Here is a 14,674-nt window from a genome sequence, read left to right as displayed (position 1 = left end):
TCTGTTTTAAATACTTAGAACAGCAAATGTCTGCAGTTACACACTCTACATTATATGACCTCTACAGGGAACACAAGGAGACATGGTCCTCTCACAACAACAAGCAATCCCTCACTTGCTGAGCCCAGCCAGGTCTCTCCTACTCATACACACATCCCTAGTAAGATTCCACCTACCCTAAATAAGTGGAGGAGGATATATACAGAGTGGCATAAAGAAATGAGGCCATAGCATATAATGAGAACTAATATTTAATTGTTATTCATGAATTTCATATATTATGAAATTTCTTTAGGTATATCATCCAGAATTTACCATTAGCAGAAAATATCCTTGTAAAGACATAACTGTAACCATAAAATAAAACCTTAAAAGTGTTTTCAAAATGCTATATCAACAGCTTTCAATAATCCCATAACACAGAATAGGATAATTCTTCCTTTGGGAAAAAAAAAATAGAATATTAAAGTGAAAAACTATTTCTTTCCTTAACTATTTGACTTAATACACGATTTAAGTATTTGGTCCAAGATTAAAATGCAGACACTTCTTCCTAATATGGATCTGCTTCTGTGATATTGTCAACTCTTAATATTTTAATATGAATTGGAACTATACGGTTCCAGAGAATTAGGAGATGGTATTCATGGATTTATTCTGAAATGAGAGACTTAGTTAAATCCTTATTTTTTCTATGAACTTCTTTGCTTCCATTATCAACAAGTCAAAGTGAAGTCAAATAGGCCTTTTGCAATAACTATTTTCTCACTGCTTTCCAGCATGCCTCATAGATTAGAAGGCTTTGGGATAGTTGCATAACTTTCTTGGTGGTCCTCTGGGTCAAGACCACAAATTGTACTTGGATTTGTCCAACATGGCTATAAGCCTGGTTTTCTGTCCACTACAAATTTTCTTATTTTCACATATTCAGTTTTGTTTTTAGTTACTATCTTTGATAAATTAAGTATACACTTAAAATTTAAAATAATGCATAATTATTAATAATTTGCATAACTGCTATTGCAAGTACTAGTGTATATACACAAACAATTCAGGTCTTTAAAAGAGAAGAAGAAACACATATTTCTGCACCAAAAATTGCTTGATTCAATTGCACAGTTTCTCCAGGGCACCAAGCCACAGCTGAATAAAAAGCGTATGTTGGGATTCCATAATCTGCTAACACTCTTAGACCCATTATGAGTTGGAAAACAGTTAAAATGCATGTGGCTGTTAGTTTCAAATGAGGTGGCTGCTTTGTTTCTACATAAAGTAACATTTTGTTTTGTTTTTCCTAGGACATAAGAGGATGATTAACCACATTTCATGAGCCATACAGTTTTATAAGTAGCAAATATAGCAGATACTTCACAGAAATAATTCTTGAAATGCAACCCTGAATTCCTCTATGTTGTTCCAAATCTATACAACTTTTTCGTGTTTACAAAATGTTTTCTTACATTCAGAAAACTCATTTCATTTAAATTAAATTGCATCATCAAATTGAATTAGCTCTATTAACCCCATGCTTACTTTCAACAATAGTAAGTATGCTAATGAAAACATTATTTTAAAAAATGATATTTCCTAATATATCTAAGAAAAGAGAAGTCAAAATATATAATAACATAAAATTAGCCTAATGCTTACTGTTTCTCTGGACATTAGCACTTTCAATATCAATCTTCCAAAGGATCAACCTATCTCAGAATTAAATATGAATGTTTAAATTTCTCAAACTGATGATATAAGCATGCTGCTCTTTGGTTTCTTGCACTTAGTCCCTGGACTATGTCACAAGGCCCTCTACTTATATCAATCATTTTACACTATTTTTTATATATTCTCTCACTACCAATTAAATCGCTTGGCTGCAAGTGAAAGAAAACTTTCAAAAAGGGACAAGAAATTTATTAGCTCATTGTATTTTCTACTGCTACTGTAACAAATCCCCACAAACTTGGGATTTAAAACAGCACAAATTTATTCTTACAGTTCTAGAACTTAGCTATTGAACCTGGGTGTCGCTGGGCCACAATGAAGATGTCATCTGGAGGCTGTAGGGAAAAATTGTTTCCTTGCCTTCTTCTACTTCTAGAGGTAATCCACATGGCATGGATTGTGGCATGGATTCTTCTACCTTCAGGACATCAATCCTTCAATTTTATGACCATTTTCCCATTGTCATCTCATACTCTGAATCTCTGCTTCTCTCTCCCCTTTCCATTTTTAAGGACCCATGCAATTTCATTAGTCCCACCAGTTAAGCACCCAAACTGTTCTTGTGTAAAATCAGCTCATCAGCTGACTTAATTTTTTTTAATTTTTCATAACTACATAACCTAAAATTTTTCAGATTTGGAGAATAGAACTTGGAAATTTTGTGACAATATTATTCAACATGTCACACTTGTATTCTTAGAAAAATCCAGCAAGTAGAATTTTTGAGGCACAAGTTTCTCTGGAATATTTACAGAAATGATATCATCAGGACCATGTTTGTATCTTAATCTTTTGGATGTTCTTCAACTCTTCTTTCTTTAATTTACCAAAATATATGCCGCAGCAGCTCTATCCCAGATGCTTTACAGTTCTGTTGTAAAGAATGTGTCCATTTCTCTTAAGCAAAATAAAAGCCTCAATTTAATGTGTTTGGCTTTGATTGACTGGCTGATATCCTATTTCTATTATTAATGTAATTGCTATTCCTGGAGGCATTAAGGCTTAAGTCATGTGTCATCTTTGGCATCAGAAATACTGTGGGCTACAGCAAAAATTCATGGACTGAGAATAAGGTATAGAACCTCAAGAGGGACTAGTGACTAATGTCAGAAGTTAATGGATTCTGGGTGAGGGGGGAACAAATCCAGCAGCTACTACAGCAGTCTAATTATACATGTTTTAGTCAAGTAGGAGCAATAAAGGAATGACAGGTGTCTCTGAACCAAGAAGAGAATGCTAAAAAACTGAAATGCCAGATTCTATCATCCTAGATGACAGTTTGTGAACTCATACAACAATGAACCTAAATTCTTAAGAAAGAGAAATCTTTCACTTACTACTTTAAACTTCCTCTATAGTCTCCTCTTGCTACTCTTTATCTGAAGTCTCATTCTAGTCAGCCTAGACCCCTCACCTTGCATACGCTATTGGTAATCCCATCTAATGTAGAACTTTGTCCTTCTGATCTCTACTCTAGAGTTTCTTAACTTCTCTGAGACTCCATTTCCACATGTGATAAAAAGAAATAATAATACTAATTCTAAAAATAATACATTGCTCTTAATGTTGTTCCAAAAACAAATGCAATGTAAAATTTAGATTCCTTAAGGTTGTATTCTGTGATTTCCACAATATTTAAAAGTGTGACTTGCCCATTAGTAGCCACTGCAGTTTACCTAGAAACAGACAAATACACAAAAGTTAATGTAATATGTATAACATGCCTGGTATAAAAGGACTACTGGTACATGAGCCTCACTTTTTTGTTGTTGTTGTTTTTTATTTTTTGAAATGAGATTAGCTTGGAAACTACTACAAATATTAAAAATGGCTAAATGTAACATATGCAAAGCCTTCTGCTGTTAGAGCTATTATGTTCTAAATCACAAGGGTATACATATATATTTTTCTTTTTCACTAAGTGTTGTTTTAATCTCAAATATTTGTGATAACGACTATCCATTGTCTTGAGACCAATGCCTCTCTGCTGAATATATTAAGATGGATGTGTATGTGGGGTTGTCTTTACCTAATTTTGACATGAATTTAAGATATATTAGACATTTGGCTGGGGACGTTTATCAAGAAAAAGTAAGTTTAAACAATCAGTTTTAGATTTTGATTTGACTCTTATTGGTGAAAACTATGATATGTCTTGTGCTTTTACAATCAATCAATTAGAAGGAAACTGATAGTGCTGTTATATATCTCAATATTTTTCCTTTAAAGACCTTAAAGAGTAAAAGTGTTTTGCAATAAGAATGAATGAAGCTCTGGACATTCCCCTATGAGTTAGGTAAATATTATTTCAGTCATTTAAACATTTGCAATCTAATGGCTTGGTCAGCTTAGTGACCTACTTCATTTTTAAATCTAAGGTAGGGCCAAACTAAAGCTTCCCAGCGATACTGCCAGTTTTCTACTGTGTTGTTTGTTGTCTCTTACAAAGCAAGGTTCAAATTTTAAAAGTGGAAGAGACATGTATTTTTAATTTAAATCATATTTATCAGGGGCTTGACTGCCTCAGCTTTTAAAGTATCCTTCCTTGTTTTGGATTTATTCCATGGGTTTCTAAGATGCCAAGTCACTCTACTCTTTGGCTGCCATTTGTCTTTCCTGATTTCCTGCTAACCTCTGTGGATTCTTGAAAGCGTGCCTATCTCTTCCCCTGTGTCCAATGCAGATTCTTCTAGTGCAAAGGAATTTACATCAAATGGGGAGGAATTCTTTCTGTTTTGCATGAGGGCTGTTGGGAGTTAAAATTGAGAAGGAGTTGGCAGAAAGTCCTCTATGTGTATACATCTTTCTCCCTCCTAAAGGCATGCCAATAAATATGTTTTTCTTTTATTTTAAATTTCCCTGCTGTGGTGTCCTGTTCGTCATCTTTGTTCTTGGGATGAACTTTCCACTTCTGAGATGATATACAGAGGTGTGCTGTACAGATGTGTCTGAAGGAATTAAAAAATCTATGCATATTTTAAAGAATAAAAGAAGACTACAGATATAAATACACTTAAAGGTAGCCCAAATTCTGACAGGCAATATTTAAAAGTTAACAAAATGAAACAAAGGGGTTAATACCTATTTAACTAGAAGTACAAAACTCAGTGAAAGTAAAACATGATTTTAAATCACAACCAAATAAAAAAGCTAGAAAATATATAGTCCCACTGTTCTTGTATGTTAGAATTCACATAATGTACAATCATCATTTATTCCACTATGAGAAATACCTTAGTAGTGATCTCCTAGTTTAATCAGTGTAACAGTATGTTTATTACAATCCTTCCTTTGTTTTTAAATAGACAAAATTATATTCTGTGGCTACTAATAAAGAGGAGAAATCTATACAACAAAGAATGGGGGAATATTGGTTGAACTTCAAGAAACTTCAAGGAATGGGGAATCAAGCTGAACTTCATTAAAAGTGTCAGAATATAGAGGCAGTACTCAAAGGGATGTAATATATTTAGGTTTATTGTCTGTACCAATATTTACTATAGAATTATAACTTAGTGGATAGGTACTACATACTGTCCTGTTTATAAAATAGCAAGGACAGTGCAATGACATGACAATGGCATTGTCTAGGGTGCTACTATTTTCAGAGCAAAAGTCTACACTAGTTTTCCATGTGTTTCTTTTATACTAGTGTGTAAAAATTATAACAAACACTAAGTAAAAAATTTATTATTTTCACAATTGTGATGAAAATTGTCATAACTGAGTTCTCTTCTCAGGATTCCACAAGACAAATCCATGTGTCAGAAGGCTGTATTCTCCTTTGGAGCTGAGGGTTCATTTTCATGTACCTTCAGGTTATTTGAAGTTTAGTTTCTGAAGTTTATAGGATGAGGTCCTCACCTTCTAAGAGGATGCCTATCATTTACTTACAATTAGTCTCAATAACAGGGGGGGGGGGGTACTTTCCTTCTTCAAAGTTATCAGGTGAGTGTCTCTGGCTTCAAATTGGTGGTTATTTCAAACCCAACCAGAGTAATCTCCTTTTATAGATAACCAATTAAAATTTTAAACCTTCAGAATTACTTTTTCCATATACTGTGACAAAAATCATTAAAGTTATATTTCATTATTCTTATAGATCCAGCTTACCTTCAAACAAAGGGAACATGTAGGGCATGCAAGTTTGGATTAGCAATCTTGGAGACCCTCTTAGAATTCTTCAGGGCATAATCCATAAATATGAGCTCTGATATGTGTTATGATGGGGGATGAAGACTGGAAAAATGGTAAGACTTACATTTAAAAATGTAACAAATGGAAGGAGAAAAACAGGTTAACTGCCATAACCTCAGTGTTATACTCCTAATTTTCAAAGTAGATGTCATTATCCGTAGTTTTGTTTGATGTAGCCTGCAGAAAGTGTGCAGCCAGACAAAGCCAACATTTGTTTTAACTCTGGTCAAATGAAGCCCAAGTTCATTCCAGTCCATCAGGGAACCCCATTTCCACAACAGATGTGGTGTAACATAGATCTTTCTTCTTTTGTGACTTACCAGGTTGAGATAAGTTCTCGATACTCACCTGATCTTTAAATTTTATTTCTGCTGTTTTTGTAGAAGTATAATACTTGGCTTCTCTTTGTTGGCTCAGGCACTTTGTGGCTGCACTTCAGTGAAAGTATATATCTAACATCAAAAGTTATATCTAACATCGATCAGATTCATGAAATGATAATTGATACTAATGTCAATTATACTAATATATATACTATTATATACTAATGTCAATTGATACTAATACAATTGTCTATTGACTACCCTAAGACCCTAGTTGAAAATTAATGAGATTATTTTTTTATAGAAACAAGGCTGTTTTTGCTTTTAACTACAATGTATCTATTAACATTTTGAATTAGTTTTAAAATGCTGATTAATAAAGACATAGTCCATCATAGAAAATTTGAGTTGCTTTTGCTGACAAAAAAATTAAGCCTCACAATTTGGACACTTTTCTTTGTTCTAGTGCTGATCACTTTGCTGTGGTAGAAAGAAACATTAATATAAAAAATACAGTAAATAAAATAACTTAGCTATAAGAAATGCAAAGATTTGCCAAGACTTAGTCCAATAGTCAAGAGCAAGGTGAATCTGGTATCCTCTACCATGCAAAATGTTTTATTTTCTGTAAGAATACCTGTTAGAATTAATTAGATAGACATAATTAAATGTCCATTGAAGATTCTTTTGATATCCATCATTTCTCTGATTTATCAATATAATAATAAGGAAGAATCAAAGATAAAATGTTTGGTTCAATAATGATAAATAAAAAATAAAACTTCCTTACAAAGGCAAATTTCAAGAATTCTTGAAACTCACACATGGCAATTCTACTCACATCTCATTAGCCAAACTAGATTATATGGCCAATCCTAACTTAGAGGGAGTGAATGAATTAGGACATTTTTACCATAAGTTTAGAAGCAGCAGAAAGACATTTGTAACTCAGCGATGTCTATAACTATTTCCCTTTGGTCATAAAAGGTGTGTTTCCCTCTCTTTTTAGCATGAATCATGAAATGACTCCAGAAATTTCACTTTCTGGCCCAGATGTGTCTTATTTAGATCTTGACACCTACCAGCAGAAGATGAATTATCTGTCTCAAACACATACCAATTTTACAGGAACATGATAGAGTCAAGTTAATTCACAGAAAGAGGAAAAATGGGAAACAATCAGGAGTCTCTGGTCCATAGTAATTCTAGAATCTTCCTGAGCAAATATTTTGAAGGCACCTCACCATGGATGTGGGCAATGTACTTTATCTTGATCCCATTCCCTGGGTTTACCTTCCATTGCCACCATTCTCCACAGATTCTGACTTAGTGTTCTGGGAGGTTTCTCTATTTCCACAATTGTTCTTAACAGTATTTGAAATAGAAATTGGGAAACATACCTTGTCTGGTAAGTTGAATGGTGGCCCCAAAACATATGCCAATATTTTAATCACCAGAAATTTTCGATGTGATCTTATTTAACATATGTAAATAGATTAAGGATCTTCTAATAAGATGATCCTGGATTATCTAGTCACACCTCAAGTACAGTGGTAAGTGTTCTTATAAAGCAGAAGAGAAGGTCATGTGCAAATATTAAAGTTATACAAATACAAACTAAGAAATGCCTGGAACCACAGATAATCAGAAAAGACGCTGAAGGATTCTCCTTTAGAAACTTCAGAGAGAATACTTTTATTTCAGATTTATGCCTTCCAGAACTGTAAAAGAATACATGTTTGTTGTTTTAATCCAATAAATTTATGGTAATTAATTACAGTTGCTCTAGGAAACTAATACTTATTTCTTAGGGACTTGTGACTTGTGTTAGCTAATGCACATGAGCATAAATGATAATGACACTTTCAGGTAGAAATACTTACTTTCCTGTGCATATCATTATATCATTCTGTAACTGCCAGTGCAGGGTCCTACAGAAATTACAGAGGCAGTCAATGATTATGGACATATGAATCAAGATGATGCATAAATCAGACTCTATCTCTTGCATACCTAGTAAGCAGATTCCTCCTACTTTTCAGTTCTGGATTACAACCAATATAAATCATCTTTTGTGGTTTTAATCCATTTCAATAATTGTCTAGTTAAATCCTACAGCATAATTTAGTTCATTCTTAAGACTGAAGTAATCAACAAAAATTTGGAGTTTAATAATTTCAAATGAATAATTTTACTAATTCCCTTCTGTCTATTGTAAGTTCAAAATAAGGCCCCATCTAGGCCCAAGAAGGTATTAAAAGGAATGAATCATGGAACTTGGAGTCAGAAATACCTGTATAGTCAGGTCATTGTAATTTTCTTTGAGCAAGTTCCTTGAGTCTTAATCCTTTCCTCTACAATATACAAATACTAGTGTTGTTTCTTTTATCACTATTTTTGAGTAACCAATAAGATAATTGATGGCAAAGACTTTGTAAATTACAAAGAATTCATACATAGAAAGTATTCCTATTCTTCATTGTTTACAACAGGAAGCTACCTACACCATAGTATTTTAGGGTAAGTATCTTATGAAGTGGACCAAAATTTTCACTTTTACGAAGTGAATAATACAGAAACCTAATATTTCCAAGTAGTCATGAATCACAGTGACTTATATCAGAAGGTGGCACAGAAAACAGCTAAACTCAGAATAAAGGAAATATACTTTATCATAGATAAATTTATTCACAGACAAATTATGCAAAATGAGCCTGTTCACAATGATTTCTTATTTCTAAGATAATAAAAGAGGTTTTTTGGCTTGGAGAAGCTGAGCTATTTCTAGAGTATGCCTGAGTGATAGGTCAAATACAACAGATGATAATCACTTAGAAATCTACTGGAACTTTGAAATGTGACAGGAACTCAAAATTTGTACAGGTTCCCAAGAAGTCTCTATGGATCCTTAGAAATCTCAAATCAGTCATTCATTTAGAAAAATCATACAAAAGACACAGGGCATGATGGAAACAAATGATTATTATGAGAGTAAATAAAATGAACTTGGAAAATAAAGTTGGAGCATCAAGAAATGGAGAAAACAAAATTAGGTTGTGCTATATTTGACAGAAAATAAGAGTAATTTGTATAATAATGGTAGTTTTTTTGAGAATTCAAGCTTTTTTCCCCCCTCTCTCCAATATGATATTCCCTGAGAAATTTAATCCAGAGCAATACGATGGTTTAATTATGACAGGAGCACAGGCTCTCTCTTGCTTATTACTCAACAATCTTTGTTCATGACATTTTTTTTCATGTCCTCATGGGGCTTATTACAACTGGAGCCATTCCATTTGCATTCCAACAACAGAGCAGGAAGGATAAAAAAAATAATAAAGCTCATCTTCTTTTTAAGAGGACTTCCTAGAACTATCCTATAATACCTACAATTACCTATCATTTGATGGGCTTAGTCATATAGGTACTTCTAGTCACTTAGCTACAGAGAGGCCAACAAATATAGTCTTTAGCTGCATTTATTGTTACTCTGAGTATATTTATTAGCTAAGAGGGGAAAATGAATGTTGTGGTAGGTTAGTAAAACAAAATGTCTGCTGCAGTAGAAATGGGTGGGAAGAATAATTAGAGAACAAATAAAGGAAGTAATTGACATATATGGCAGATAATAATTCAGAAATTCATTTATTCAATATATATTAATTAAGAATTACCTAATAGGAGACACCATGCTAGATCCCAGGTATACTATGGTAAATAACACATAGTGTTTTCCCTCAAGCAAACTGTGAGTCATTGAAAGAGGTTTTGTAAAATGAATACATAATTACAATGAAACTATAAAATATTATGGAAGATAAGAATGAGGGAAAAAGCCATGACACAGATAATCTCTTTCAACTTGAAAGTACATATCTGGTTGATCTTCATCAGAAAATAATCTTGAGTCATGGTGGAGGGATTGTGTCATTGGGGATTGGAAGTTAGAGGAACAACATCAATGTTTTAAGAAACGCAGAAATAATGATCGACTTCAAAAGTGACTGCATGTGTGGTGAAGAAAAAAATATAATAAGAAATAAATCTAAGATTTCATGTCTTCCAAGAAACTTAAAAAAACTGTTATATATTAATATGAGCAAGCAGATCAGGAAGGAAATCAATTGAAGAAATAATGAGATAATACAGAGTTTACACTAATGACTTTGTCCTACTGGAAGCCTCTGATTCTTTTGACAAAACTCTCCATAATATTCTCTTTCTGCAGCACCATGACAGGCCTCGATCAGATAATTTATCGCATTGTGCTAGAAATGATATCTACATAACTAACAGTTTGGTAAAACTGACTTTTGCCAGCTTGGAAGAGGAAAATATATATATTTTCCCAGAATTAGTTCCCAGACTTCAGTTCCTAGCTTAAAATTCATCATGGTGGAAACAATTTACTCCATAAAAATTTGCAAATGTTTCAAATAAGGCTCTCTCTTTCCCTTGAATGGCTTGTTATTAAACGTCAATCAGCACATCCCTGTGTGTAATTCTTTCCTTCTCTGACTACAAGCTTTTCAGAGGCATTAGCTGTGCCTTATCTAAATGTATCCTCTTGTGGTGGAAATATGGTATTTAGTGATGGTGGTCCAGGGTGGTGTTACTGAAGTTGTACAAGAAATATGTGTTCAATTAACAATCAGAGAAAAACATTCAGCACCCAATTGAAAATTTCGTTTTGAAGTCAATTTTTGAGTTCAAAGTTTGAGCTATATATAGCCTTGTTGATGATTAAGTTTTAGAAAAGAAGAGCATAATATTTGAGGAATGTGTCATAAAGCTTTTAAATTTAAATATCGAAGTTCAAGACAAAATAATATTTTTAACATGAAATTTATTTTATGATAATCTTGCAGTATACAAATATAAGGTTTATGGAATCATATAGAGAGCATTAGAAATTAATTTTACCTTAGAAGCATTTTTTAAAAATAGCATCATGGTAGATTCGCAGAATAATAAGTAGATGGAGTTTGCCTCGGCTTCCTCTTTCAGAATCACACAGTCTTCCCAATCAGCTGTGACAACTGATTATATGAAATAATATGTCCTTTATAGCCTCAATTCAGAATACTTATAGATCACTACAAAGTAACACCTTTTGAGGAAGATAAAGCTATGTTCACTTGAAATAAAGGAGTAGACACTCACTTTTGGAGTATCATTAGTGCATTATAGGTAGAAGGGAAAGGCAGGTGGAGGCAGTCATTTGGTCTTAAAATCTGACTGCATATATAGAGACATCTTTATCAACAATTTTAACACTGGGTATTTCTAAACATACTGGAAATTTTAAGATCTTAAGTCACACTGGCTCTTTGATACAACCAGAGTCTTTTAACATAAAATAGCTAAATACTACAAAGAGAATTATATTGGACAAATATAAATTGAGCACATCAGATGAAGTATAATATTTTATTCTGTTTTACTTATTGAAACGATGTATTCTAAAGGCATAAAAATGAAATCATATTAGTTATAAATTTAACTGGTCATCTTTATTGAAAAGCATATGATTATATGATATCCTAAATGTCCCAGAAAATAAAGAACATATGGTTGCCATAAACTTGAATAAATCTAAAGTTGTGCCTTCCAGGGGAGCGTAGTAAAACAAATCAGGTTTCTCATCCTTCTAATGTCATCTGTGTCTCTAAAAATCTATGTAAATGGATACACAGTAGGGGACAATACTCAATATTCAAGTGACAGTGTTTCCAAATCATGGATTAATATATATTTTCAAGAAATAACCTGATTCCTAAAATACATGTTTTAAGAATTTTCCTGCTGTTTTACTAATAATTCAATCACTAGAATCTATTTGAAAATAATTTACCATATCAATATTAGGTAATAGTATAGGTATCATTATAAGTATGTTTTAAATGTTTTGTTTGTTTCTCACATTTAATTCTATGGTATGTGACCCTCTTTTGAAATGTCCAATTATTTTTCTTTTTGGGCCTTTGCTCATTATAGGTTTTATCATATGACTACATATTTTAATTATTGCCATTTTGTGTTTTTAAATAGCAACAGATCTTCTCTATATAGAGCCCTTTAAAATTAAATGTAATCTGATTGATTTATAAAGAACAAAATCGTTTGCAGAGTTTTGGGATAGTAACATTTGTCAGTTTCTAGATCCACCAGTACAGAAGACCAATTTAATTTAAAAGTGACTTCTCACATTTCACAATACTCTGTGATCTATTTTGTACCACTTACAAACTCCTGCCCTTTGATTTGTTTTTATGATAAGGACATTTCCAATAAATGCCTCATGATACTATTTGTTATAAGGATCAAAAGAAATATAGCATATAACTCAATATGTTAAGGGCACCTATTATTTTCAGATATTTTTAAGATTAATGACTTTGTAAATTGAAAACAATAAAAATGATGAAAGTAACAATTTCTGGAAATCATATGGTCATGCACAATATGTTTGTAAAAAGAAATTGCATATTTCACTAGTGTCTCTTGCTTTTATCTCATAAAAATTGATAAAATTGAAGTACAAAATTCTGTACAAAACGTATCCATTATCATCAGCAGTGTTTCCTTGTATCTATGTAATTACACAAATGCATTTCTCTAACAATTATTTGAAAGACTCATTAGAAAGACAAAGATGAGTCTCTGAGCTCTGAAATAGCTAGTTTTCTGACAAATCAGTATTTAGGACCTCTTGTGGACAGATATATATATATATACAATTGCCAGCAGGTGGCAGTATGAATATGAAAGTATGTCAAGTAAATTTGCAAATTGCAGGTTGCTAGCTATTGCTAACAAAAGGATATGTACTCACTTAAAATCACTGCTTGTGAATGGGGTAATCATGGGTTAGTGACTGCTTTGAAATTCCTTACAATTATCTTACTATGTCACTTCAAGAAGGAGTAAATGTTTGTCATTTGTGAAGTGCATGAAGTCTTAAATCTATTCTAGGTCTAAGTTTCCAGGGAAGTGAGAGTAACTGGTTGAACTTTGCCTGAGTAGTCTCTTCTCTGTCATTAATGGTAATATATAGCCTTTTAACTATGAGGCCATGAGGCCATAAGGCTTTCTAGCTATACATTTCATGACTGATTATATGTTGAGGATTTTTCCAGCTTGCGCATAGGCTGACAGTACTTTGAGTTGAAAACATAAACAAATAAAAAAGAGTAAAAATAGAAATAGAATGGGGGAGGGGGCTGAGGTTGATGCTCAGTGGTAGCATGCTTACCTAGCATGTGTGACGCACTGGGTTCGATTCTCAGCACCACATACAAATAAATAAAATAAAGGGAGAGAGAGAGAAAGAGAGAGAGAGAGAGAGAGAGAGAGAGAGAAAGAAAGGGAGAGAGAGAGAGAGAATGGGAATATAGCGTACTTGCCTACCACATATTTAAGTCCCTGATTTCAATCTGCAAAAATAAACAAACAAACAAACAAATAAAAGAATGTGAGATAAAGATGTTCTAATGTAGACTCTTTAGGATAACTCAACATTGACATTAAATATTTTATGCACACTGGAAGAAAGTTGAAAACCATTTCAAAAACTGATATGGGATTGGGTGTGGTGGCACATGCCTATAATCCCAGTGGCCTGGGAGCCTGAGGCAGGAATATAGCATGTTCAAAGCCAGGCTCAGCAAAAGTGAGGGGCTAAGCAAACCAGTGAGACGGTGTCTCTAAATAAAAATACAGAATAGGGCTCTGGTCTGTCTCAATTTCCAAGTGCCCCTGAGTTTAATCCCCAATAGTCCCCCCACCCCCCTCCACACACAAAAAAAAACTGACATGAATTATATATATATATAAGTTCATATAAATAAATTTGTATTTTGCCACTCTAATCCCTAAAACCAAAGTATGAAGGTCAGAGTTGACTTATCATAGTGGTATACCATCTTCCATTGTCTCTGGTCATGACTGCAGCCTTTGCAAAACATGTGTTAGCAGGATGCTAGTAGAAGAGTCCAGCTGCCAGGTGCAGTGGCGGATGCCTATAATCCCAGAAGCTCAGGAAGCTGAGACAGGAGGATGACATGTTCAAAGCCAGCCTCAGTGTTGAGTAACTCAATGAAACCCTGTCTCTGATAAAATATAAAATTGGGCTGGGGTTGTGGCTCAGTGGTGGAGTACTCCTGAGTTCAATTTCCCTGTGAAGAAGAAGGAGAAGGAGAAGGACGAGAAGAAGAAGAAGAATCGGCAGTGATTGAAAAATTAGGTCAGTGGCAGTGGGAGAAGTCAAGAATTCTTTAAGGAAGCAACAGTATTGATGAAGGTCTTTCCTTATTACATAGGATTCTTGAAATTTTTTTTCAATTTTTTTTTATTTTAAAGAAAAGTATTCTTCAACATGTTTCCCTATTATGTATAATATGTTCTGTTTAAAAGTATGACTTCACAGCACA

The sequence above is a fragment of the Marmota flaviventris genome, chromosome 1 (genome assembly GCF_047511675.1).
Source record: "Marmota flaviventris isolate mMarFla1 chromosome 1, mMarFla1.hap1, whole genome shotgun sequence".
In the NCBI taxonomy this organism is placed as follows: domain Eukaryota; kingdom Metazoa; phylum Chordata; class Mammalia; order Rodentia; family Sciuridae; genus Marmota; species Marmota flaviventris.
Note: the sequence above shows the minus strand (reverse complement) of the source record.